The 26106-nt window shown below is 38.1% G+C and overlaps 1 protein-coding gene across 17 annotated transcripts in view; it reads left to right on the plus strand.

The window, feature by feature from the left end:
- The window catches only part of LIN7A (lin-7 homolog A, crumbs cell polarity complex component), a 208475-nt gene that overhangs the window by 100156 nt on the left and 82213 nt on the right, over positions 1-26106 (plus strand). Inside the window, exon 1 of one of the 17 annotated variants that reach the window (XM_045519423.2) lies at positions 6745-7294. The exons of the other annotated variants lie outside the window; for them this stretch is intronic. The gene's annotated coding sequence lies outside the window, so the exon portion shown is untranslated. Of the gene's footprint in view, positions 1-6744; positions 7295-26106 lie in introns of those variants that run through there. 17 annotated transcript variants of the gene reach the window in all.

A 26106-nucleotide genomic window follows, 5' to 3' on the forward strand; every position in this document is an offset into this window, starting at 1 on the left:
CTTTTTATTTATATTGACCTTTGTGTACCCATTGCCTACCACAGCGTCTGAAAGATAAGTGCTCAAATGTGTGCTGAATATATTAGTGGTTTTTTTCTTCAAATACTGCTTCGGGGGCAAAACTAGGTATGTCACAAAGGATACAAGATGACAGATTTTTTATTCAAGAAAAAATTCTCTACATGTATTCTGCTCAAAATTAGAAGGGGTGCCTTCCGGGAATTCCGGAACATCCCATTACCGAGTACTGGAAATGTACGGGCAAAACTTGAATGACAAATTGGAAAAGCTGTTACAGATGGACTTGAAGATTCAGTCATTGTTAAAGACAGGGACTGGAGTCTGTGTAGATTTCAGCGGTTTTGTTTGATTCTATTTATATGCATTAATCAAAAGTGTACCAAACAGTTGCCTGGGGAGAATGTAACCAAGAGTGTGACTTTTTGACTCCTGTTTAGTGCTGTTTAATTGTGAAGCATCATATGATGCACAGAGAGGCATACACCTGCCAGTCAGGGGTGTTAGCACCGGGTGTAGAAATCTGGGTTCAAATCTTACCTATGCCTGCCTCTTCCTTAGCTCTGTAACCTTGGCCTCTTAATAATCCCCTCTCTGTTCTTTGGTTTTCACCTATAACATTGAAAATATTCATAGTATCTACCTCTTGAGTTGTCTGTAAAAATCAACTGAGCAAATGTACATAAGCCTATGAACACTGAACAGGTCCGCAGGCAGTACTCAGTACTGAATATTCTCCACCTCTTCTCCCCAGGGCATGTTTTCCCCAGTGCAATAAACGAAAAGCGCACAAGCTTCAGATTTAGACAGATATGGATCTGAATTGCAATTCTGCCACTTACTATCTGTGGAAGCTTAGAATGCTGTTTACTCTCTCCACGGTCTATTTCTTTCATTCTTAATATAGGAATAATGATGCCCACTTTGTGTGGTGATACAGTCCTTTGGCTCCTCCTTCACTTTGCCACTCAAGGGAGAGTGGATGGGAGTCACCAAGTGCCAGGTGCCAAGCCGAGGGCTAGGGGTGGAGCGTGCAGATCACTTATGACATCGTAGTCTGAGTATTACAACAGCTCACATGTATTAAGCATTTACTACGTGCCAGGCATTGTGCTTTTCATGTTTCATTTCAATTAGTCCTGACGGCAGACCTTTGAGGCAGATGCTATTCGTGTTTTGAAGATGTGGGAATTGAGGCAGAAAGAGGCTAAATAAAGGGACTGGAGCTCTGGCTGGTTGACATTCGAGGCCTTGAGCTTAATGACTGTGCTGCACTGCGGAGAGCAAGAGCATGGGTCTGTAGCGAGCCTTGAGGAACTTGGACTTGTAAGGGATGGCAGACACAGAGGTGCTTGCCAAGGCTTCAGAGAACAGGCAGATAGGTAGGAGGCACCACTAGGAGAGTATGTTGCCTGGAAAGAAGAGAAAGAACTTTATCCAATGCTTATAAAAGGGATGTATACTGATACTGGTAGAGACTAATTTAAGTGATGTGTTTTAAAAGTCTAGCACAATTATTTGAAAAGAGCAGGTGTTTAATAAATGGTTGTGCTTATGATGAATCACGGTTATTTCTTAGTACGAAAGATCAAAATACACATATATTGAATTATAAGGAAGTACTAGCAATATTCTGTTCCTTCTTCCCATGCTGTACCAGTGAACCAAGAGATAATGACTGTGACATTCGGATCCCTCTCAGTGATCTTCACATGCAGATAAAACTTCTTCATAAACCTGGAATTTTGACAGGCTCACAGGAGGGAGTTGAGAATGTGATAATAGTGCCCCAAGTCCCTTTCCCTGCAGCCTTTGCCGTTAAGTGGGACAAGTGAGAGGGATTTTGGCCTATGGCAGAACCTGAGTTTCAGGAACAAAGAGAAAATTGTGATTTCTTTTCCTCCTTCAAGATTGGCTCTATATGTCCCGAAGGGCAAAACACACCGTGCTTACCCATGATCATTAAATAAATGCCTTCAGGTTTTAGTGTGTGTTTCAGTAGCCCAAGCAATGCGTATTTGTCTAGCTTTCAACGTGCGAGAGATGGTCCACCTAAGTAAACCTTACAGATAACTGAAAATGACTGCTTTGGGCCAAAATTATTCATTTTTAACCATTTTTTAACCAGAAAATAAAGGATCCATTTCCTTTCCTTCTTTGGTCCAGCATACGTTCTGTAGAAAATGGGGGTTTTGTAAGTGAATAGTGGAAGATAAAATAAGTAAGGTAGTTACTAAAGGCATGATGCGGTATTTATTTGGGTGGCTCAGAGGGAAATTCTGCATCGCTCCAGCTTCTCAGATCTGTTGTAGTTAGTTAAAGTTGGCAGATACACACCTCTGGATGAATAAGGCATTCTGGATCACGTTGGACACTCATTTCTTCTGATGTCACACATTATCCAAGCATTGATAGCTTGGCATTCAAATGACAACTTCCAATAGCAAAGTATTAAGACTTTGCATGCTATGAACTGCATGTGTGTGTCTCTCCCTCCCTCATTCACACCGTGAAGCCCTGGCCCCCAGTGTGATAGTGTTTGGAGGTGGGGCCTTTGGGAAGTAGTCGGGTTTAGATGATGTCATTGAGAGTGGGGGTCACGATGGGATTAGTATCCTCATAAGAGAGACCAGCGCTCTCTCTTTCTCTCTCTCTCTCTGCCATGTGAATGTACATCCGGAAGGCAGAAGACTGTCAGCCAGGAAGGCACTCTTACCAGAAACTGAGCCTGCTGGCACCTTGATCTTGAACTTCCCAGCCTCCAGAACTGTGAGAAAAAAACATCTGTTTTTTAAGCCAGGGCATTCTGTTATAGCAGTTTGAGCTAAGACAGTATAGCAGTCACCATATGATCTTGGCCTCAGTGATCCTGAGTAGTTGAGCAAATTAGCTACGGGCAGGATTAGTTGTACACAGATACACATTGAGGTATCCCCAATTTCCTGCTTAGTTTCATTCCCCCAACCACACCCCCTGCCCGTGGGTTTAAAAATCTCTGTATGAACACATTTTCAAAACTGCTTCTCTTGAATTGCGCTCCATTATTTTCAAATGCATTTAATTATTTAAATATATTTAATTATATTTGTCTTAGAAGTTTCTCCTGGATATTTTTCAAGATGAGATTTTTTATTTGTAAATTGTACATTTTCCAAAGGTAAAGGAGCTGTAACTAATCAACTGCCATCTATTCAAACAATACTTTCCTGACCTAGTATTGACGTAGGCCTCTGCTTATTTTGCTGTAAGTCTTTCTTTCATTGTTTGTAGTGGGGGAGGAGGGCTGGGGTTGATAGTGTGTACCTTTAACTAGTCACAGTCTTCCTTCAAACAATACATTTACACTTGCTTCCTCCTGCTTGTCATGCTATTACTGTATCTATGCTATAAACCCATCATCCCTGCTGCTAATTGTGCTTCTAACCACGGCTCACAAGGTAAAGCCCCCAAACCAAATCTGGCCTGTAAGCTAAGAATGTTTTTTTACATTATTTTAAATGATCAGTAAACTCATCAAATATTTTGTGACACATGGAAATTGTATTAAATTCAAATTTCCGTGTTTAAAAGTAAAGTTTTATTGGAACACAGCCATGCTCATCCATTTAAACATTGTCTGTGGCTGCATTTTCGGGCTACAATGGCAGAGTTGAGTAATTGCAACAGAGATCATTTGGTCTATGAAGCTTAAACTATTTATTTGCAGACTCCTTACAGGAAATGCTTGCCAACCTCTGCTTTTAGAGCATTAAAAAAAATGGAAAAGAGAAAACGTCTTTCGTATTTACATTCAGTGGAACCATTTGAGTCGCTCGGCCCTCAGCCTGTCTTCCCTGTGCACTGGTGCCGTAGATGGTTCTTGATCTCTACTCTTTACCATCCCCCGGAAGTAGAGCACTGTTGCTTGTTTCTTGGTACCTACTTGCCCGGGGTACCGGACAAAGGAGTTTCTCTGTTGTCCTGGCCCAGCCTAGGTCTCGGAAAGACCCTGTGCCGGGAGCTTTCTCAGTGATCCGGCCTCTCCTTGGTCAACCAGACTAAACTCTGCCTTGGTCGTTGGAGGGTCTTGTGTGGAAGAGCTCCCTGCCCGTCCCCCGGTGGTAAGAGACCTCTAACAGTATTGGTATAGGATCTTGGAACTGGGACTGTTTCCTGCCTCCCTGCCCCTCTCCCTTGGGGTACAGGGCTTTTGCTTTTATCCGTCTCCCAGTTGAGTGGGTCTTCAACTCTCCAATGAACTCTGATCCATTCTTTCTCATGAGCTCCCAGTAAATGTCTGTGAAAAAGAGATTGTGAGTTTTTGCTACTCCCAGAGGTTTTATATTCTCATGCTAGCTCACATTTGGACTTTTATCAAACATTGACATCAACTGTTTCAGTTAAACATTTTAGCTGAATTCTCCTAACCCACTTGTATTGTACCCAGTGTCTCTTCGGCCCATGCTCGGCCACAGATAAGGGACCCTTGCTGTAAGTGGGCCTGGCTCACTGCCCTTCTCTGCTTGGATGGGTTTCTCTATCCATTACTATTACTGTTTTGCAAAGTTAACTCATCCTATGTGAGCTATAATTCACACTAACCTAATTGAGTAAGAAATTGTCCTCCCAGTTGGGAAGACAGACTTTGAAAGCATTTTTGCAGCCTGGTTAATTTTTGGCATTTATTTGCACATCTGAGCAACTATTTGGTTAGGCAGACTGTCTTTATGCTGTTGCTCATACTTCAAATTAAAATCCAATTTAGAGACTAAATTTGAGTGAATCTGTAATCTGTCAGACTGAGCTAACATAGAACCTCTCCCATTACAAACATCAAAATGTGCCAGGTAAAATCTAACAATTAAAAAACTGTCTGTATCTTAGATTGCACGTGAAATAGCATAATCCACGTTGCCAGGTGCCAGGAATGAAAGAGGAAGTAGAGGCTGGAATGGCAGTGATAGTGAGCTGACATCTTGGTAGATGTGGACTGAGGCAGATGACAGGGATGCCAAGTGGTCCCAGACTTAGAAGGAGGCCCTATGGCTGTGGGCAAAGCAGGAACTGGGGGTGACGTGTTAGATCTTCACTATATGCATACTCTAAACCTCATTACTTAGCTTAGAGTCTGAATATATACCACAGAGTTGGTTCAGGGAACTTTCAAGAAACTTGCATAAAATGCGTCCTAGCCTGGGACAGGCTAGAGGAACTAAAACGAAAGCATCCAGCTACACTGGTTTCTTATAGAACAAATCATCCCTGCCAAAGGTGAGCTCACCATTAAACGGTAGAAACTAATGAGAAGGAGAGAGAACGTTGAAGTGAGTCAGTGCTGACAACAAACCAGTGGGTGAGTGAGCCCTGTGTTTCGGGCGGAGGGAACAGAAATTCAGAGAAGGTAGTTTCGGTAGAAGAAAAACTAAAAGATCTTGATATAGAAGAAATCAGAAAGAGATGAGAAAATAAGCATATTTATAATGATTTTAAAATGCACTTTAAAAATAGAAACCATAAGGAAAGAACATGACACTGAAAAATAATAGGTAAATTTGAAAAAGATTTTTGAAAAATATGAAAAAAATGCTAAAAGAAGATTTTTAAAAGTCAAATGACATTAAATTCTGTTAAAGTTTTGAAAACTTGAAAACTTCTCTTTATAAGACCATTTTTAGGTATTGACATATAGAAAAAAATTAGCACCATCTTCATGTTATCTGATGCTGTAGGCTTTTATTAGAGATGACTGTGGAAACTGAAAGGAAGCTATTGTTGTTTAAGTATTAATACAGCCAGGAACTGGGGGTGAGGCTTATGTTTGGTTTCGATTTTCTGCGATATTAATCTGATCATGTCACTCCTTGAATTATACTCCTCAGTGATTTCATTTTCTAACATTCCTTAAAATATCTCCATATTTTCTTAATTTTATTAACTGATCATATGCTAAAAATTATTTCTGAATAGTCTTTCCCCTTTCCCCGCTTATGTCCCAAATCCCTAGAACACAGCCTGGTACACTTCAGGTATTTAATTCAAAAAACTGTTGAGTGAACAGATAAACTTGGGGTCTTGGCAGTGTTGTCCTCTTTGTGGCAAAGCTCTTCCCTTCTTTTTCCTCCCTTTTCCTGGCAAATTCCTACTTGTCTTCTTAGCATTTAGGTTTCAGATTCCTCAAGAAATCTTTTCTTGTTCGCTGAGCCTAGTTTAGATCCCTTGGTTTTATGTTTCCATAGCACTTAACAATGCCCTTTTGTAAATTCACTCAATTATTCACTCAACCAATATTTGCTGAGTGCCTACTATGCCCAACTGCACTTCTAGACCCTGGGGATACAGTAGTGAACACAATAGACATAATTTCAACTCTTGTGAAGCGTATATTCTTGTGGGATAGGGGTGGACGGCAGACAAAGCCTACACAAGTAAGTACCTAGTACTTCCTATGACGAGAAGTGACGAGAAGAAACATGAAGACTGGTTAGAGGGAAGAGATGGACAGGCAGAGTAGGGGGTGGGGCTGTCTTATACAGGGGACCAGGGAAGTCCTCCTGCATTAGATGTAAGTAAATTAGGAGTTTTCTCTGAGGATAATAGGGGAAAAGCCCAGAGTGGACAGCAAGGTTAAACGCCTTGAGGCAGTAATGTTCTGAAAGTCTTGTAGAAACAGCAATGAGCCCCGTGTGAACAAGGGAAAGGGTAGAAAGAGACGAAGATAGGCTTTTTTTTTTTTTTTTTTTTGACAGGTGATTTCGCTTTAGGCGTTACAGTTCCCACTGGGACGGGCAGGACCGAGCGGGGAGGCACTGGCTGTGGGTTCTGGCTGGATCGGCCCGGAACGCCGGGTACTGCAGGTGCATCCCCGGGAGGGGCCGCGAGGTGGCGCCAGTCTGCACAGGACGCCCGAGCGTGTGGGGCCGGAAGTTGGGAGTTGGGCGTCAAGGCGCTTCCACGGGACGCCAGGCCCAGCCCTCCCCAGGGCTGGCGGGCTCAGGAGCCCCTTCCCTCGAGCCGCAGAGGGGTTTGGGTCGGAGCCCGGGGCCTTTCCTTGTGGTGCCCATCTGTTGCAGGGGGACTGGGTGCATCGCAGCCACCGGGGCAGAGGTCCACGCCCAGCTCCTTTCCTAGCCCCTTGGGGCGGTCGGGGCAGGGGGGGGCCCAAGCAGCCCGGTCACTACACCGAAGCTGTAAGGAATCCGCCGCCGGGCCCTGTGCCAGCGGCTGCCCAGGGCCACTTTGCCGCCTCCAGGAGGACAGCGACGTGGACGGTTTCGGGGAGCCCAGCCGAGCACTCGAGGTAGGCCCCTGCGCCCCCGGACTGGATGAGGCTGAGGCTTGCTATTTTGAGGCCTTTGGCTTTGACTCTAAGATACTAAAGCCGCGGGAAGAATGGTTTTTCGTTGGAAGGGGCTCTCTCTGCTATGTTGATGGTAGGAGTAAATGTTCTATAGGGAAATTAGTCATTAAAACAATCTGGGTCAGAGATGACTGTGGTTGGGATCCGGCTGGTAACAGAAACGGTCGTGGTAAGTGGTAAAATTCTGGACACGTTTGGAAGGCTTAGCCAGCAGGATTGGATGAAACACTGAATATAAGGTGTAGGAGAAACAAAGCCGTCGCTGGTGAGTCAGGTGTTTGGCCTGAGACTCTAGAAAGATGAAGTTTCACCTGAGGTGGGAAAGACTCTAAAAGGGAAGGCGGGAGGGGTCGTGTCCAGGAGGAATATAGATTTTGGACATGTTGAGATATCTACTAGACACTCAAATGAAGAGTTTGAGTTGGCAGCTGTATATAAAATTCTGGAGCTCAAGGGAAAGGCCAGGATTGAGATAAAATATGGGAATTACTAACGTATAGGTGGTATTTAAAGCCCAGCTGGAGGATGGAAAGATGTGATGTTTGATGACTCAGCTTTGGGTAATTCCAACATTTAAAGGTTGAGAAGATGAGGAAGCACCAGCCAGGGAGGGAAGACAAGAGAGTGGTGATCAGAGGCCAAGTAAACGAAATCTTTTAAGACGCTAGGAAGGATTATCTGTGTGAAATGGTAACAGGTGGGGAAAGACGTTGTCTGGAAATTGACCATTGTGATTAGCAGTGTGAAGGTCATTGATGGTCCTGACGGTTTTTTATAATAGTAGCTAAAAGCTTTATTGGTGTAGTCTCAAGGGAGGATGATAAACTGGGAGTTCGAAATTTTCAAATATTAACTACTATGTATAAAATAAAAAACAAAATTTCTTCCGTATAGCATAGGAAATTATATTCACTATCTTGTAGTAACCTATAATGAAAAAGAATATGAAAACAAATACATGCATGTATATGTATGACTGAAACATACTGTACAGCAGAAATTGACACATTGTAACGGACTAGACTTCAATTAAAAAAATAAGAAAAACAGAGAGTGAGAACAGGTATTTTAGGGACATTATGAACAGCATTTTGAAGAACTTTGCTTTCAAAGGGAGCAGAATAGCATAGTAGCTGGAGGGAGATGTAATACTCAGCATGCTTGAGACTCCTGTGTCTGTAAGAATGATAGAACTACAGTGTCATAACAAACGTGCTCAGCTTGTTGACTGCTTTTTGCCTAGTACCAATGCTTGACCCAAAGCAGATGCACCATTAGATATTTCTGGAACAATAAGTACCATTTGAGTTAAAATAATAACCTATAATTTTTTAATGTTTAGAAATATTTCAATAGATGTTGCTTTTTGTTTTAATTGGACAAGAACAAATGAAGTGATCACAGATAATAGGATCATTTCACATCCACTCACCAATTTCCCATCTGGCTCAATTACGCTGAGCACCACATACCACCTTTATTTCAAGAAAACCATGCAATAATGACAAATCAGTTTGCTAAAAAAGAAGCTTCAGTGCAGGTAGCTTTCATTATCTACAGCAGAGTTTTTCAGATTGTGGAGAGAAGAAAGTAAATGTATTTCTCGTTAGCAGAGTAGACTTTAAGTTTGGAAAGCATCAGGAAACGATTAAGTATTTAAAAAGATGTGCAGAGTACCAGAGTTTTGTGTGAAAGGTTGACTCATTGCTAAGTGGTGGAACACATTTATTTGGTTTGAGGATGAGTGATTGTAGTACCGTAGAACTTAGGCTTGACATCTGGTGAACTACAGAGATGAGTGAAATCATGAAAAGATAAGATTAAACATGCAGGTTGCAGATAGACAGAGGTGATTAGCTTTGATGGGTAATCGAGAGTGAATATTTTGAGCAGCGAAGTGAAATCACCTGAACTGTATATTTATTGACTAATATGAAGTTGGCTGCCGGATTGAATGCATGGGGAAGACGAGTGTTTTACAGATATAACTGTGGGAGATTTTATTGGATGCTCCTTGAAAAAGTTTCGATGGTAAAATGAATTAGGAAATACTGGGTTTCCCAAACATCAGGTTAAGAAAAAAACTGTAAGATGTTTCTTTAGCCTGTGATATATGTTGTGAATCTCCAAGTTGTATGGAATATGCAGATCATGGAACTCTTTGTTTCAGGAACCCTATTCTTTTGAAACAGTTTGACAGCTTTGAACTGTATTATCATTGTAATCTGGATGACCTAACCTGAATTTGAGGAGGAGTTACGGGAATGGAAAGGAAGGAAGAGATAATAAAGAGCATGCCTTATTGACTAATAGGTGCTGAAAACAGGGAGAGGAGAAAGTCACAGGGGAAGCACGTGGGTCCACAAACTTGATGAGCTTGGCTTAGCTTAACGAACTTTAAGATGCTGGAGGACAACCAAGTATAAATTAGGGCTTTAACCTGGGAAGCGTTCAAGGCTGGAAACAAGTTTCAGAAGCACAGACACCATATAGTATATAGTGCAGGAGAATAATCTGGAAATGATTCGAGCATGAGTTAGGGATGTTGAAGAAAAGGTAGCTGTAGATCCCCCACCCCCACCCCGGAAAAAAATGCAGGCTAGAGCAAAAGACTAGTTTTAGAAACGATATGGCAACAAGTACTTGAAAGTAAGCATCATTTTCAGTATTCAGACTGAGCTATAAAAAGAAAACCAATGTAAAATCTGTTCTTATGCTCAGCATATTAATTCCCCATGTCAGTAAAGTGGGATACCTCCTTCAGAAATCCTGACATCCTCAGCATACTTTAGGGCAGTCGGTGTTTTGTGACAAGTCAGGAGTTCCTCACTAGTTCAGTTTTGTCATCCGTCCTGTGAGTATTACTTCATGAAGAGCCATTGTGTGCACATCGGGACCACAATCCTACAGTTCCTCTCCCTGACCTTCTCAGAGGTCTACTTTTGGGGCCTCCATTGCTCTCAAAGAAGCACTTGTTTCTTATAAATGTGCTTGTAAGCACTTGCAGGTAAATCATGAAAAGTGGAGGAATTTATAGGATGGCTGAAAGGCTGAAAAAGCATCACCACCAGAAATAGAACCATTAAAAAAAAATCAGAAACCTGAGATTAAATAAAATACAATACAGTATGTCCTTTGTTGTTTAATATCCTTTGCATAATTAAGTCTACCTGCATTTATGTGCAGAAGGAAATGCTCGTAGCAAACATGTAGATGCATTTTCAAGGTCAGAATGTAGAGTTTGGAAGAAAAAGATGGAGCAGACGGTAAGCTCATAGGAAAATGAAGTCAGCCAGCTCTCCCCAGATGGTCAGTTTTATACTGTTTTCTTTTTTTTTTTTTTTTTGTAGTTTGTGAATTAGGCACCTGTGTTTTCTTCAGCTCACTCCCTGCTCTGTGAATTCTTGCAGTTGACATTTTAATTGCAAATAAAAACAATAAATCCTGATTTTTTTCCACCCCTAAAACCCTCATGTTTCTGATTTTTTCTGGGGATGAAATAACATTTATTGATATTTTGAAATTCCTAAAATGCTTATTTGAATTTTACAGTTGATTGCCTGGTATGATAGTAGTTGAACTCCCATAAAGGATTTTCTTTTGCGCTTCTCAGGAGACTGGCTTGATAATTTTAAAGAACTAATTCAATTAAAAAATGTATGTATGTTTTCTATAGGGTGTATTTTTTAAAGGAGAGCTGTGATTCATGATAAAAATAGCCATATTGATTTCATAGCTCATTTAGTTTAAAATGTTTCTTGAATGTGACAGTCACATGTTAAGTACATCATCCACCCCCATACATAAAAAGAATATAATGCCTTTAAAATACACCATGATTTAAGTAAACAATGTGGTTTTTCTCGGTCACTGCTTTCGAACTTCTATGGCATTTGAACTGGCATTCTACTATCAAAATGTCAGATAAAAATAGTAAGGCTACATCTATCAGTGCTTAACAAACCAACACAATAATTTCCTCTTTCTTTTGCATCGTTTATATGCATTAATGTGTTGATATTGAGATGCATGTAGAAAAGGGATCCCTGAGAGAGACATATTAGTCTTTTTCTTTACCTGTCAGAGATAGCCTTGATAAATGTAACAAAAATAAATGGATTTAAAGCATTATTAAACTGTGATGAAGTTCTTGCACCTGAGTTAAGGTATTCAGCATGTGTGTAATTAAAGATAATATAAAGTATCTGCTCAGTAAATTATGGCAGGAGTGGCTTATGTTAATGCCATTTGAAAAATAATGCCTTTCAAATTAAACTTGTTTATGAGTAATTTGTTTTGCATTTAAAAATGTGAGTTCATATTCAGATTTAAGTGTTGGGATATTATCTTATTCAAAAGATGAAACAAAGCTAAGCTTATTTAATCTTTTCTCAAATGGAAAAAACCCAGTTATTTGCTATAAATGCAAGAGCTTGTTGAACAAATCATTTCAAGTTTATTGTATTTGCCTGTTTGTTTTGAGTCAATTAGATCCTAATGACTCATGAACTAGAAAAGGTACAAGTATAATTTTAAGGACATCTAGTGGTCTATGGGATTACATTTTTTTTCCTCTGACAAGACTATATTAAGTTATTTTTAATCTAATATGAAGTTGCAGCATCTGTTTTTACCCAATTGAAGGTTTTCGTTGTGAATTTTAAAATTGACTCCTCAGGCTTAGAGTCTACAACCCAGCCTCCAAACTTCATCTACTAGAACTCCCTTAAAATTACATTTAAAAAATGTTTCTGATAACATTTTTATGTGTACAGAGATTGAATTACAGTTTTAGAGTCAGTTCTGAACAGTCTTTTGAGCAGTATGTGTTGAATAGCATTGAGCAAGTCAACTCTGCTCCAAAATATTTCCTCCATCTTCTGGACAGATATCTTCTTCTGACTCATTTGTTTAATTCAGTCAATACTTAATGAATACCTGTCAAGTTACAGGCCTTCAGCAAGGCATGGACATCAAAGGAGAACCAAAAACAATCGTGGTTCTTGTTCTCATGAAGCTTACAGTCTCTAGGAGAGAGAGGGAGAGAGACAATAGTCAAATAATCATAGAGATAGATGTAAAATTACAGTAACAGTAAGTACTGGGAAACAAAGACAGATGGTACTCTGAAAGAACCGTGGCACATGGTAGGAATTTAATAGTAGGAACAAATTTGTTGGCCAAATTAATGAAAAATGATTGAATGAAAAGGATAACATGGAAAATTATCCTAGAGAACATTTCCCTGAGGAAGTTATGTTTGAGCTGAGATCTGAAGCATGAATAAGCATTCAGCTGGTAAAGAGTATAGGAAAGAGGGTCTCAAACAAAAATAAAAACAAGGCTTTGTGGCAAGATAGACCATGGCAGATGAAAAAGTGATTCTGTAATAGGAGTTCAGAATAGAACATGGTGTCAGAAGATGCTGGCGTGGTTAGTCTTTGTTCACAGACAAAATGACTGTCTATGTAGAAAATCCTACAAAATCTACCAAAAAGACTACTAAAACAAATAAATGACTTTAGTAAGGAGACAAGATATAAGGTTAACATGAAAATATCAATCATATTTCTATATAACAGCAATAAACAGTTGGAACTAAAATTTTAAAAAGTAATATTTATGATAGCATTAGAATCATGAAATAGTCACATTTAACAAAATTTGTGCAAGAATTAGATCCTAAGAACTACAAACCATTGCTGAGAGAAATTGAAAACTTAAATAAATGGTGTTGTATACTATGTTCTTGGAGTTGGAGGACTCAACACTGTAAAGATGTCAGTTTTTCCCAGATTGTTACATAGATGCAATACAATTCCAGTTTAAATGTTAGCAGTCTTTTTTAGGCAGAATAACAATTCACAACTTAATTGTAAGATTTATTTGAAAATGCAGAGGTTGCAGAAGAGCAAAATTGAAAAACAAGAATGGAGTTAGAGGGTTTACGTTGCTATTTCATTTCATAACTGACTATAAAGATATAGTAAATCAAGAAAGTGTGATATTAGTGCAAGTATTGATATTCAGATCAATCAAAAATCGGATGGAGTTCAGAAATAGGCCCGCAAATGTATATTGATATTCAACAGTTGTGCTGGGGAAGCTCAATGGGGAAAGGCTGGTCCTGTCAATAAATGGTACTATAAAAATTGAATACTCACATACAGAAAATTGAACCTAACCCTTCACATCATACTCAAAAATCAACTCAAAATGGGTCTAAATCTAAATATAAGACCTAAAACTATATTCTTTTAAAAGAAAGTATAGAAGAAACTCTTTGAGACCTTGGGCTAATCCAGAATTTCTTAGGCTGAATGGAAAATGCATGAACCATAATAGAAAATGATAATAAATTTTACATTGTTGGTATTGTTAAGAAAGGTATTGTTAAATTTGCAGTTAAAAGATATTGTTAAAAAATTAAAAGACAAGCCAAGGAATAGAAGAAAATATTTGCAAAACATATCTAATAAATGATTTGTATCTGGAATATGTAAAGAACTCTTAAAACTCAACAATTAAACAAAATAAATTACCCAATTAAAAAATAAACACAAGATTTGGATAGACACTCCACTAAAGAAGATGTACAGATGGCAAGTCAGCATATGAAGATGAAAGATGTAGTAGAGATGTGAATATTGATTTAGAACATGTTGGAAACATTCTTATGATTGGTACACATTTGTGTATACAGCAAACTATTTTTAATTAGGACCCAATGACAAAAACAAGTCTGAACAATTTCAACTAAATATTGAGTAGTGTAGTAGAAAAAAGTCTGGTCTGGGTTTCAGAGTATCTTAGTCCTAGTTCTGGCTTCATCACTGACATTTCAGACTACAAAGTCTTAAATATGATGAACCATCACATCCAGTGACAAAGCATCTTTTTTCCTCCTTGCTGAAGTGGCCATTTCTCAGACACCTGCATACCAAATCCTGAAACGAGGCTCTATTATCAGAAACTGTATTCAATGTTGGATGAGAATACCTATTTGGTTATGGAAGCGTATAATTTAATCTAAATCCTGAAGTTAAATAATAGATAAAAACTAACAAACAAAAAAACACCCATTCTTTGAGAACAACTGTTTTTATGAAGGCACCTATCTCAAAAAAGTACCTCAGAAAAAAGTAGAATTACTAGAATAAATAGAATACATGCTTTAATTAAAGTATCAGAGAAAATCAAGAAAATAATAAGCTGATAAGAAAAAGAGACAATCACAAAGAGAAAGTTTGGAAATAAAAGAGATGGAAGGTGTAATACCTGGGAAAAGTCAGAACAAAAATATAGCAGAATAATATTAAAATATCAGTTCAAATAGAATTCAAGCCAAAATTAAGTGTGACAGAGGGTGATATTTAGTAGAGAAACATTACTAAGAAACTATTAGGATCCTAAACCTTTCTGTACCTACCATCAGTTTAGAAATTATGTGTGTGAGGCAAAAACTGTTAGTGGAAAAAATCAGCAATTCACACAACTTTCTCAGAGATTGACAGTTAATAGACAGTAAAAAGGAAAACTACTTGAAATTTCAATAAATCACTTAAGCTTGAGCACACATTTTATTTATGTTTGTATCTGTAGTATCCATTGTTTTCAGCCATCTGTGGATTATTTATCATGTATGATTCCAAAAATATTGTTAAAATCCAAAATGAAAACTCACAGGGCAATTTTTTCTGATCAATATATGACATCAAAAGTAAAGAATACAGGTATAATCCTCTTAAAAACATGCCCCTAGAAAAAGTTGTTTTGCTCTAAACAACATTTACCTTAACAAATTAAAATTAAATGGTGGACTACAAAGAAATGATCCATCAAAAGAAGCAAGATACAGCTACAGTGGGATTCTGAGAAAAAAATAGGGTCATTAAAACACACACACACACATCTAAGCAAATGATAAAGAAGGAAGCAATATGAATAAAAGCAGGTTACTAAATATAAGTGGCAATAAAACAAAATATATTTTATAAAATCAAATGCTAGATCTTTGAAAAGACGTAAAATGAATATATTTTCATGTTTGATCAAGGAAAAGAATAGTGATACAAATAAATAACTTTGAAATGAGAACTAGAACATAACTATAGATATTGAAGAGATATTTTTAAAGTATCAAGTAATATATACAACTTTAGAGCAAAAAAAAAAGAAAATTAGGTGAAATGTACATTGTAAAACCATAGAAATTTTCTAAACTGACCACAAACTGGTAGAAAATCATAATAGCCCCAAAACAGAGGAAATTAAAATGAAAAAAAAAAAAAGCTAAAACTTATCTTTAATGAAGGCCTCATGTCCAGATGAAGGTACAAAGATCTGTTCTTCAAATAACAGGCACTTCTAAAATATTTTAACTATTCCAGAGCTTATGTTAAAAATAATGGGAACATATTTGGTAACTCAGTAAGTAAAATACTAAATAGAATTCTGTTAATTGTAATATAAAGAATGATCTGATGACAAAGAAAAGTCATCAGAAAACTGAATTGTAAAGAAATGAAATCAACTAATACCTATGATTAAAATTCTTAGTAAAATAATGAACTTGAGGAGTTAGAGAAAATTAAGTAAAATAGTTACTTCAGTCTTAAGCTATTCATTTAGCTAAATTATTTTGAATCATTTTTAGAAAGAATGTATGAAAATAGTCTTGATAATATAAATAAAAGTTTTACATATTTTTTTAAACTAAAAAAAAGTAAAGTAAAGGACTGGAATTCACATTTACCTTATAAACCTCCCCAAGATACGAATTTATTTTATAATTAGGGAAAAAAAGTATTCAAGTTTGTTTTTTATAATTTTAAATTTTATTTAATACATTATGTAATTGTACAACCAAATAACTCTTCATTAGTCAATATTAGTTTGCTTTGCAAATGCAGTAAGTTACTAAACAATTATTTTTCCTTCTTCTTTATTCCCAAGATTTGGTTTATAAAAGAAACATCAATAGAAAGTCTGACAAAGCAGCCCCAGGGAGTCTAACATAATGAGGAGAAACTCATTATTTTATAATTTTTGCTTGGAATTTTAAATCATCTTTTATACAGCTTGATAATAATAATAATGTTCTCAACAAAATACATAGACTATTCACCACAGCAATTTCTGCCAACACCAAGCTTCACTTTGTCTTCTAATCAACTTTTAAAGACAGATAGCACCGCACTAACCTCAGCATACAATTCTCAAAGTATCTAAGAGACTGATGACAGTATGATATAGTAGTGATAAGATAACAGAGGAAACATATTATTAAGTAGCTTGATAGCAGAATAATATATCAAAGTGTCAGTTTAGATAAAAACATTCATCCATTCTCTAGTACAGGAGATATGCCAGGACATGAAAAGTTAAATTTACAAGGTTTCTTTATAAGGAGCTCTTTGAAAACACTCAACTTGATTGGGAGACCCTCCAGCAATTTCCTGATAAAATCTTTCCCTTCTCATTTCCTGAGCACTATGAAAAGGGAAATTGGGATGTACCCATAATAATCAGGAAAACAATCCCAATTTTACAATATACATAGGTGGAATTACTACCATTATAAAAGCTTGCTTGTTTTTTGGGTACTAACCTGGGGAAATGCTAAAACGCATGGAGCCCAAGAATCTTTATCTTTTTGAGACTAGTATTATAAGATACCAGACAATAATTATTTAACTTTTATTGAGAAAACATTAGACAGGTAAGAAGTTTATGAAAGGGAAGATAAATGCATAGACTTCAATTTAAAGTTAAATTTAAAGCTCTGTGAAAGGTGTTTTTTCACCCAACTGCATCTAAAATCAGTTGAGGTCATAAGTGAAGTGTAAATAAGGAGGAATGTGGATGGAGAAGCTGCGTAGCTGCTGATGCACTGTTGAAGTGTCATGCTGCTCATCTGTGCGTGAGGGCTGTATACATACAGCTGTACACTCGGTACTTCATTGGCTAATGAAGAAGTGCTCATTATATTCATTTTCTGAGAAATTTCACACTTTGCCTACAAAGTGTAGTTTGGACCGTGTACTTCAAAATACCTCCCCAGAAAGTTTAAAATAAGCCTTCCCTAAACATTTTCACAAGTGCTAAAATAAACTCTGATCCACTTTCCAAGTCATACCCGTGGTTCTTACTTCACCCACTTGTAGAAGATTAAATTTGATCATTATAAAAAGATGGAGTCCAGCCCCTTAAATCTTCATTTCTCAGAATTCACATTTTGTGAGAAATCTAAATCTTGTCAAATAGGGCTTGATGTAGTACCATTGTTAACTAGTGAATACAAATACTTATATAAATATAACAATAACATTTAATTCCATACAAGCATTTCTATTCAACAAACAATTTTTAAGTGCTCCCAATTGTCATGATTCTGTGTTGCATACAATGGAGTATACAAAAACTGACAGGACACAAGTGTTTTAGTATTTAGCATTAAAAAGGGCAGTAGGTTGTTCAACTTCTTCCAGACGTGCAAAAACAGATTTTGGCCGTGTCTAATTCCTCATAGATTCCCCAAACACAGTCAAGTCAGGTGTTCATTTGCATGGATGCCAAGAAGGTTGAAAACAAGAAATTTCACTGTTCTTAGGGATAAAATTATAATTGACTGTCATTATGGAGAGACATAAATGCAAGATTAAAAAGAAAAGTGAGGTGAAAATATAGAAGAAAGGGAAAGGCATCAAATGTAATAGAGTTAAAAGCTCAAACAAAAAAAGTGAAACTTTTGATTTCCTGAGATCTCAGGTAATGGTGGGCAAATCAAGCTTTAATTTTAGCTGCTGGGGAAAATTAGATGACATTTTTTTAAGGAAAGAAGAAAAGAGAAAGAAGAAAACACTGAATATAGTTCCTAGAAAAACTGGGAACACATTACTCATTCCAACCACGGAACAGGAATTGTTTAACAAAGAAAGCCATCTTAAGCTTTGTATACCTAAAGATTTGTTTATTGGGTACCTAATCACTTTCAAATGAAACAGGTACCTACCACTTCAGAGACTCTTAGCAACTACAGCTTTTCCCTTTATAGCATAAAGTGTTGCTCTGGTTGCAGTAGCTTTGGCAAACACTTTTTGAGCAGAGTCTGGGCTGGCGTTTTTCATTCTATAAATTCATGATTTAAAAATTCTAGTATTGTCAAACTTTTTGTGATACACTGCAGTGTCATCCCAAATCCCAGGAAGAAAAGTCATTCAGCATTTGATAATACACATGAAGTGGGATTGTTTTTAACAGCATAGTAGATGAAGTTTTAAATTTGAGCACATTTAAATTGACCTCGCTCTTCAGTTGGTCTGCATTTAAGGAACGTGGCAAGTTGTGGCTGGAACAAAACGGAGATGACTGTTGAATAAGAAGGACACACTGGTTGTCATGTCTCAGTAACTTGTAAATTGACAGTTTCCTTTCCTATCACAGCAATAGAAGTGCAAAAAATAATCGGCTATTTTAATTTATTGGTACACATGTTCTGTTGTGCAGCATTAGATTTTTAAACTGAGCATTCTTTGGTCCAATTTTTAGATACATCATAAAGCTAGCAATAAGTCAATATTTCATGTACACTATTTAAAATGTAGTCTTAATAATGACTTGTACAGTACTGTACATAAAATACTGACCTATGGCTAGATTTTGTTGTTCATAGCCATTCTACTTAAACTTAGTTATTCAAGTATGAGAGTATGTCTTTAAAAAGAGGACCACCTAGTCACCTTATCAAAGGAAATTTGAGTAGCATAATTCCATTCCTATAATTTTAATTTCCTTTTCAAACATTGCCACTAATAGAACAGGAAGTGAGGACTCACAGAAAGAAAGGTTATAAGAAAAGATGGTAGGTATTGATCTCACCTACAACTCATGTGCCAGGCACTCTATATGCAAATCTCATTATGATTATATTCTCATTCATACCTCAAGATAACTGTATAAAATCACTATTACCAAATTTTATATTCCCAGGTCTCACTTTTAGCTTATATCCATATTTTCCAACTGCTTGGTGCAATGGTAAATCACTTTATATAATCCCTAATTAATCCTGCATGGAGGGATCTTATTTAGACAGGAAAAGAATAAACAGGGAAAAGTGTCACCCTCTTATTATTTTCTTTTAAAATAATTTTTATCTTTGAGGTGGTGATACTTTTCTTCTACATGGTTATTCTTGTTACTTACTAAATTTGTTGACACCATTTGCTTAAATAAGTAAAACAGCAGCCACAAATATTGATGAAACAGGCTAAGTCGTGTGGCTGTATTCACTAGTCAGTCCTTTTCTGCTGGAGAGACATCTGTTGAGACCTGTGCACCCCCTTGGGGTCCTAATTCTTCTCCCCACCTGTGCTGTCCATATCTTGCTGTCCCCACTGCCCCCACTGAGTCTAAGCTTCCGCCATGTCTTACCCAGGCCACTATAACAGCCTTCCTCCTAGCTGGCTTCCTGCACATACCTTTGATCCACAGTATCTAGTATTTCAAACAATAGTTGGTGATACTTATAAAATGTGAATCAAATCATACCATTCTTCTTCCAAAAACTCTCCAGTGGCTTTCTTTAGTAATTACACTAACATATAATCTTCTTACAAAATCTTTGCACCCAATCTAGCCCCTGTTTACGTCTCAGACTTTGTTTCCTGTACAGTGGTGTGCTCGGAATGGTACTTTCTGCCTTGGGATTGCTGATTGTTGAGAATTTTGCAAGCCAGTGATACCACGTTGGTGGCTTGAAACTGGCCATGGTAGGAATATTTACACTACAGAATCGGCAAATGCTACAAATCAGGGCCTTTTCTGTTTTGTCCCTGTGTTTTGAAGAGCTAGTTGTTAATCATTTACTGGCACACTGTGCTTGCTGTTGCTAATCTGCCCTCCTCATTGTGTTTCACTGACACTGGTTTTCTCTGTTCTAATATGTAGGCTCGGTCCGCTCAGTTTAGGCCCTTGTTGTTCTCTTTGTCTGGATGCCCCTCCTTTGGGTTTTCATCTGGCTGGCTCCTTCTCAACATTCAAGTCTCAGTCCTAAAGTCACCTTGTCAGAGAGGCTTTCCATGACTATCTTAACAAGGACTACCATATGTGACTCCAGTTTCTCAAGAATATCAGCCTTGTCCCTGCAACCTCAGAATAGTGCCTTTAAAGTCATGTCCTCTTGTATCAGTTATTTTGTATTTGGTTGCCAGTCACAGAAAACCAAATAGTAAAGGATATATTTGCCTCACAGACAAGGATCATGGGGTTGCTGAGTTCAAGGCTAGGACACAGGGCAGTGTTGCCCTCAAGGGCTACACCCCTTCCTTCTTCCTACTCCACCTTTGTTAGCGTGTGACAGTCATATTCATGATCACACAATGGCCAATTCATCTCTAGGCACATTAAAGCATTATAGCTGGCAAGAGACTGGGGAAGGAGGAAGGATGCAAAGACCAAAACACTGAAGCATATGCCAGCAGTTTGTCCATCATAGAGCCTTCCTGGAAGCCATAGCCAGAGACTTAACACAGCAACTTAGCCAAATGACAAGAGTCTGGAAAGAGGAAGTATGTTTGCTTCCCAGCTTCTGTGGTAGAAGGTAAGGAATATGAGGGTTTTAGATGGCTAGGGGGTAGGTAATTCACATTGTTTTCCATAGCACTCAATAGATTTTTATGGAAATAGGGTGCAGTATGCTTTAAATGACCCAGTGCCATCTTCATCCAAGTTCCAGATGCAAATGAATCATGGGTCAAACTTGGCAGTCTAAATGTCAGCTCAGGTAATAAAACTTCATCATTAAGGATAGAATATATGAAAATTGAACTATTCCTGATCACTGGAGGCTCATTTCACTTTAATTCCAGTATTTTATTGTTGTTTTTGGTTATACTGTTCAACGTATTTTAAAGGAAGTCTGTCCAAAATATATTATCTTACTGTCAGGCAATTGATGATCTGATCATTTTGATGATTAAGATATGTTATCAATATGAACACACTGATTATACTATAATCAAAGAGTTACCATCTACAGCTTTGGGCAGTATTGTATCTGTTTGCCTTACCTTGCGATGGTCCATTCCATGATGCTATATTTAAAAAATAAGCTTCCTATACCTTTATTGTTTTATTTCTAATCCCTTTTCCATAGCAGGATAGAGAAATAAATAAGAGCATGGGCCCTGGAGTCAAACACATCTGGTTTTGAATCCTGGCCCTACCATTTACTAGTTGTATAGCCTTGAGCCAGAAAATTCATTTTTCTGAGGTTTAGTTGTTTTTTATTTTTCTCTAACTGTACAATGGAAACAATAGTAATCCTTATATATTTGTGAGAATTTTATAAGATGACTTAAGTAAGGCAAGTAAACACTGAATAAATGATGGCCATTAACTCATTTTGTTTTGGATCACATATTAAACTATTGGTAATCTGTAAAGTGCATTTGTGAACCACTTTCTACATCAGCACCATCTGTGATGACTAATGAAAGGGCAGATTTCAAGGCTTCACCCTCAGCCTCCTTTTTTTAATCTCGATTTTTAATTAATGGTCCAGGGTTAAATTTTTAGCTGACTAATATTTGAGAACCACTGCTTTCAGCTCTCAAGCAAGGATTTGTTGATCAGATTAGCTTAATCTCTGTTCACAACCTTGGAGAAGAAATGCTGGGAATGATTTTAAGAATGTGGATTCCTGAGTCATGTCTCGAATGTAGTTCAGATTCTAGAGCCATATTGCCAGGAGTCAGATCCTAACTCTACAACTTACTATCTCTTTCCCTGGAGAAATACTTCTAACTCTGTGGGTGTCAGTTTCCTTTTCTATAAAATGGAGATACCTCATAGTGCTAGGAGAAGTAAAATGTTGAAAATCCATGCCATACTAAACACTATATGTGACAGCAATTAGTATTATAAGTAACAGTGTTATTAGAATCCCCATGGTGTACCTTGACAAGCCATATCACTGATTCTTAGCATGGTTTCACATTATATCACTGGGGAGCTCTGAAGGTCCTGATGCCCAGGCCATATCCCAGAACAGTGAAATCAGAAATATATGTAGATAGGATCTAGGTATCTTGTGTTTTGTTTTGTTTTGTTTTGTTTTGTTTTGTTTTGTTTTGTTTTGTTTTGTTTTCAGTTCACCCAGGTGATTCCAGTGGATAGCCAAGGCTGAAAAACACTCTTCCCTATCATTTAAAAGCTCTCCAGATAATTCTGATGGTCAATGAGAATTACTGAGAGAGATATCCTGGTAAATGGAATAGAGGTTAATCTTTATTGAGAGACATATGATTAAGATCTCGGCCTCTGACCAAGAAATCCTGCAGAGCACAGGGATGTTATACAAGTACTGAATGTTGAAGGGAAAAGCTGCTAAAAGAAAAGCTATTATTGGAATAAAAATAAAAGGTACAGGGTTACAATCACTTAGATCCAGACTCCAAACCCAGATCCCCTATTTGTTAATGAGATCCTTAAACTCTCTATAAGCCTCAATTTTCTCATTGGAAAATGTGGATATTGACTACCACATAAAGTTGTTATAAGGATAAAAGGGGCTAAAATATGTAAAGCTCTCAGCATACAATGACTCCTAAGTCATAAACCTTAAGTAAAAGTTTATTGTTACGGTCGCTTTTAGAAGTGAGGATTAATGGGAAGCAGGGTGTGAGGGAAAGTGAGGGGGCAAAGGTAATACCAAAGTATTTTGTTTAGATAATGGGATAGATGGTAGAGGTATGAACTTGAGAGTCGGCAGACAAGAGTCTGTCTCAGGAAAAAATTCTGACGTCTTCTTGTTTTCATCGTGTTTGTCAAGCAGCCTCCACAGTCCTTATCTAATACTCCTTCTAATCTTAGCTATCCTAGTAAACCCAGACTTCTGTGCTAGTAACCAACTTTTGTAGAATATTTCCATAAAATAAGTATATGGAGATTCTCAATAAGAACCTTGAGGGGACTCATAAATAAACTACACATACTTAACTGCAGTCATTTTAAGAATGAGCGTTTTACTTACAGGCTTCTTTCGCTTCTTTCTAGATCTTGGCCTTGCAGATTTCTGGTATTTTTGTAGAGCTAAGGGGAATCAGAATTTCATTTGAAACTCGAGTCTAACATCCAGCTTATCGCTCAACCCATCTTTGTTTGCAGCACCAGCTAGGCCTGGGTTGAAGGGATCTGATCTCTCCCACCTTTGGTTTTTAGACTTCTTTTGGCTTTTACTAACTGCTGTATCCCCTGTGACCTCACACGGCTGGATTCCCGTGGGTGGGTGCCAGCAAAATGGTTCAAGCTCCAGTGGCACTGCTCTCCAGTTCTCTCCCTCTGAACAGACAGGCACAGAGGACAGGCTGATCACCAAATCTGCTGCCTGTGCACCCAGGAAAGGGAGTCTGGTCTCCCTGTGCGGGCACCCCCAACAGCTCCAGTCGGTTCTGTTTGGTACACTCCTTGCTTAGTTAATGGAAGAGAAGCCAAAGACTTAGTATGCTGTCCAAAGTTAGTGACTTAACAATTCTTCACGAATTTTCTTTCATCTCACAATTACCTCTTAATAAGGACTGGGAAAAGGCCAATAGTGTAACCTAATAGGGCTAGTGCAGCTTAATAAGTCTTAATGGGGTGGGGGTCTAGTTTCCTTGATAGATCTTTTTTGAACACTATTTCTCAACTTTGGATGGTCATAGGAATCAGAAGCTTAAAAACAAAAACAAAAATGCTGATGACTGGATCTCTTAGAGATTTTGATTTAATTGGTCAGGGGAAGCCGGCTGGTTTTAAAACTTCCACAGGTGTTTCTAGTAAGCAGCCTTTGCTAGAAGCACTGTTTCGGAATGGGGCTGGTACTTAACACTAATTACTTTCGTTCATGGGCTTTTATCAATAATTCTGAGACTCCCAGAAGAATCCCATTCAGTACCCTGTTACACAGGGTATCAGAGGATCATAGAACATGCAAGAGTTTCTGGAACACTGGGGCTGAAAAAAACCGTAAACTATCACTTTGTTCTCTGTCTCTTGAAGTGGGGTCTGTGAAGCAACAACTTGAGAATCGCTTGAATCATTTGTTTAAAAGGCAAATTCCTGGTCCTTTTTCTCTTCCTTCCTGAATCCATGTCCCTCAAGTGCGGGTAGGGGGTCAGGAACCTACATTTTAATACATCTCCCCAGGTGATTCTTAGGCCCACTCATGTTTTAAAACCATTAATTTCTAGCAGAGATTCTCAGTCCTACGTGCACATTTCACATTGGGCTATAAAAATACCCATGCCAACTAGACCAGTGATTCTCAACCACGGCTATACTTCAGCATCACCTGGAGGGCTTTCAAAAGCCCCAAACTCAGGCCCCACCCTCTGCCAATCACACTGGAATCTCTGGGGTGAGACCAGGCATCCATGGTTTTAAAAACTCCCCAGGTAATTCCAGTCTGCAGCCAAGGTTGAGGACCACTGTTTTATATATTCTGGTTTAGTTCATTTGGGGTGAGTCTCAGACATTAATAACTTGTTGTAGTAATCATTTTGCTATATATATATGCTCAAATCATTATTTTATATAACTTAAACTAATACAGTGTTATATGTCAATTATATATCAATAAAATGAGGAGGGGGAGGAATAAATAAATAATTTTTAAATGTACCCCAGATAATTTTAAAGTGCAGCCTAGGGTAAGAACTCCTGAATAGTCATTTTCAACTCTTCTGTACTTCTTCCAGTACAGTCAGTCACTCAACAGCCTTTAGCCTATAGGTTCAGGCTTGTATCCTTCCCCAACACCAGACCCAAGCCAGTCTTGACCAGGGTTGGCAGTCATCTGGAGGTCTGGTCTCATGAGAAGTTGTATGTCCAACTAGACATAGACCTCTAAACCCTGCCTTTCTAGCCAGTCTCATTAATTAATTCATTATTCACTCAATAAATATATATTTAAACACCTAATATTTGTCAAGTACTCTTCAATGAACTATGGATACAGTGACAAATAAGATATTGTTCCTGAACTCTCAAGAAGCTTATAGATTTGCAAGGGTGAAGGAAGGAGACATATATGCAAAAAGAGGTATAACAGAGTAGTAATTATTACCGTGGATGTGTGAACAAAGAACTGTGGAAACACAGATGTGATAACAACTACATCTGCCTTGGAGAGTCAAGGAAGGCATGTCTAAGGAGATGTTGTTTAAGCCAGGTCTTCCCTACATGGCCTAACATGCCTTCCATGATGTGATTTCTCTCTTCTGCCTCTCTTGCTACTCTTGTCCTGGTTTCAGCTTCGGCCATATTGAACTTTCAGTTCTTTAAATTCCCCACAATACTTCAGTCTGCATTCATTTGCCTGGAACTCCCCCCCCCCCCTTTCCTCACCCTTACCTCCTACTTAGGGCTCTGCCTAGCTGTTATTCTCACAGAGTTCCTCCCTGACCTCCTGGATGATGATACGAGTCTTGGTTAGACATCCGTGTACTGGCCTGTGCTTCTTTTATAGCTCACACCCACTTAATGGGTATCTGTGACCCTTCAGGCCTGTAAGTGTCATGAAAGCAAGAACTCAAGGCTGTCACCATTACCACAGTGTCTCCCACGTGTAGCACTATGCCTGGCACTATTGGATGAATGAATAAATTGCATTCCAGGAACAGGGGATGATATGTACAAAGTCATAGGGACCCGTGGCATGTCCTAGAGTAGCAAAAATTTTGGATGGGCAGGAGAAGGTTTCTAGAGAT

The sequence above is a fragment of the Camelus bactrianus genome, chromosome 12, assembly GCF_048773025.1.
Source record: "Camelus bactrianus isolate YW-2024 breed Bactrian camel chromosome 12, ASM4877302v1, whole genome shotgun sequence".
NCBI lineage: Eukaryota > Metazoa > Chordata > Mammalia > Artiodactyla > Camelidae > Camelus > Camelus bactrianus.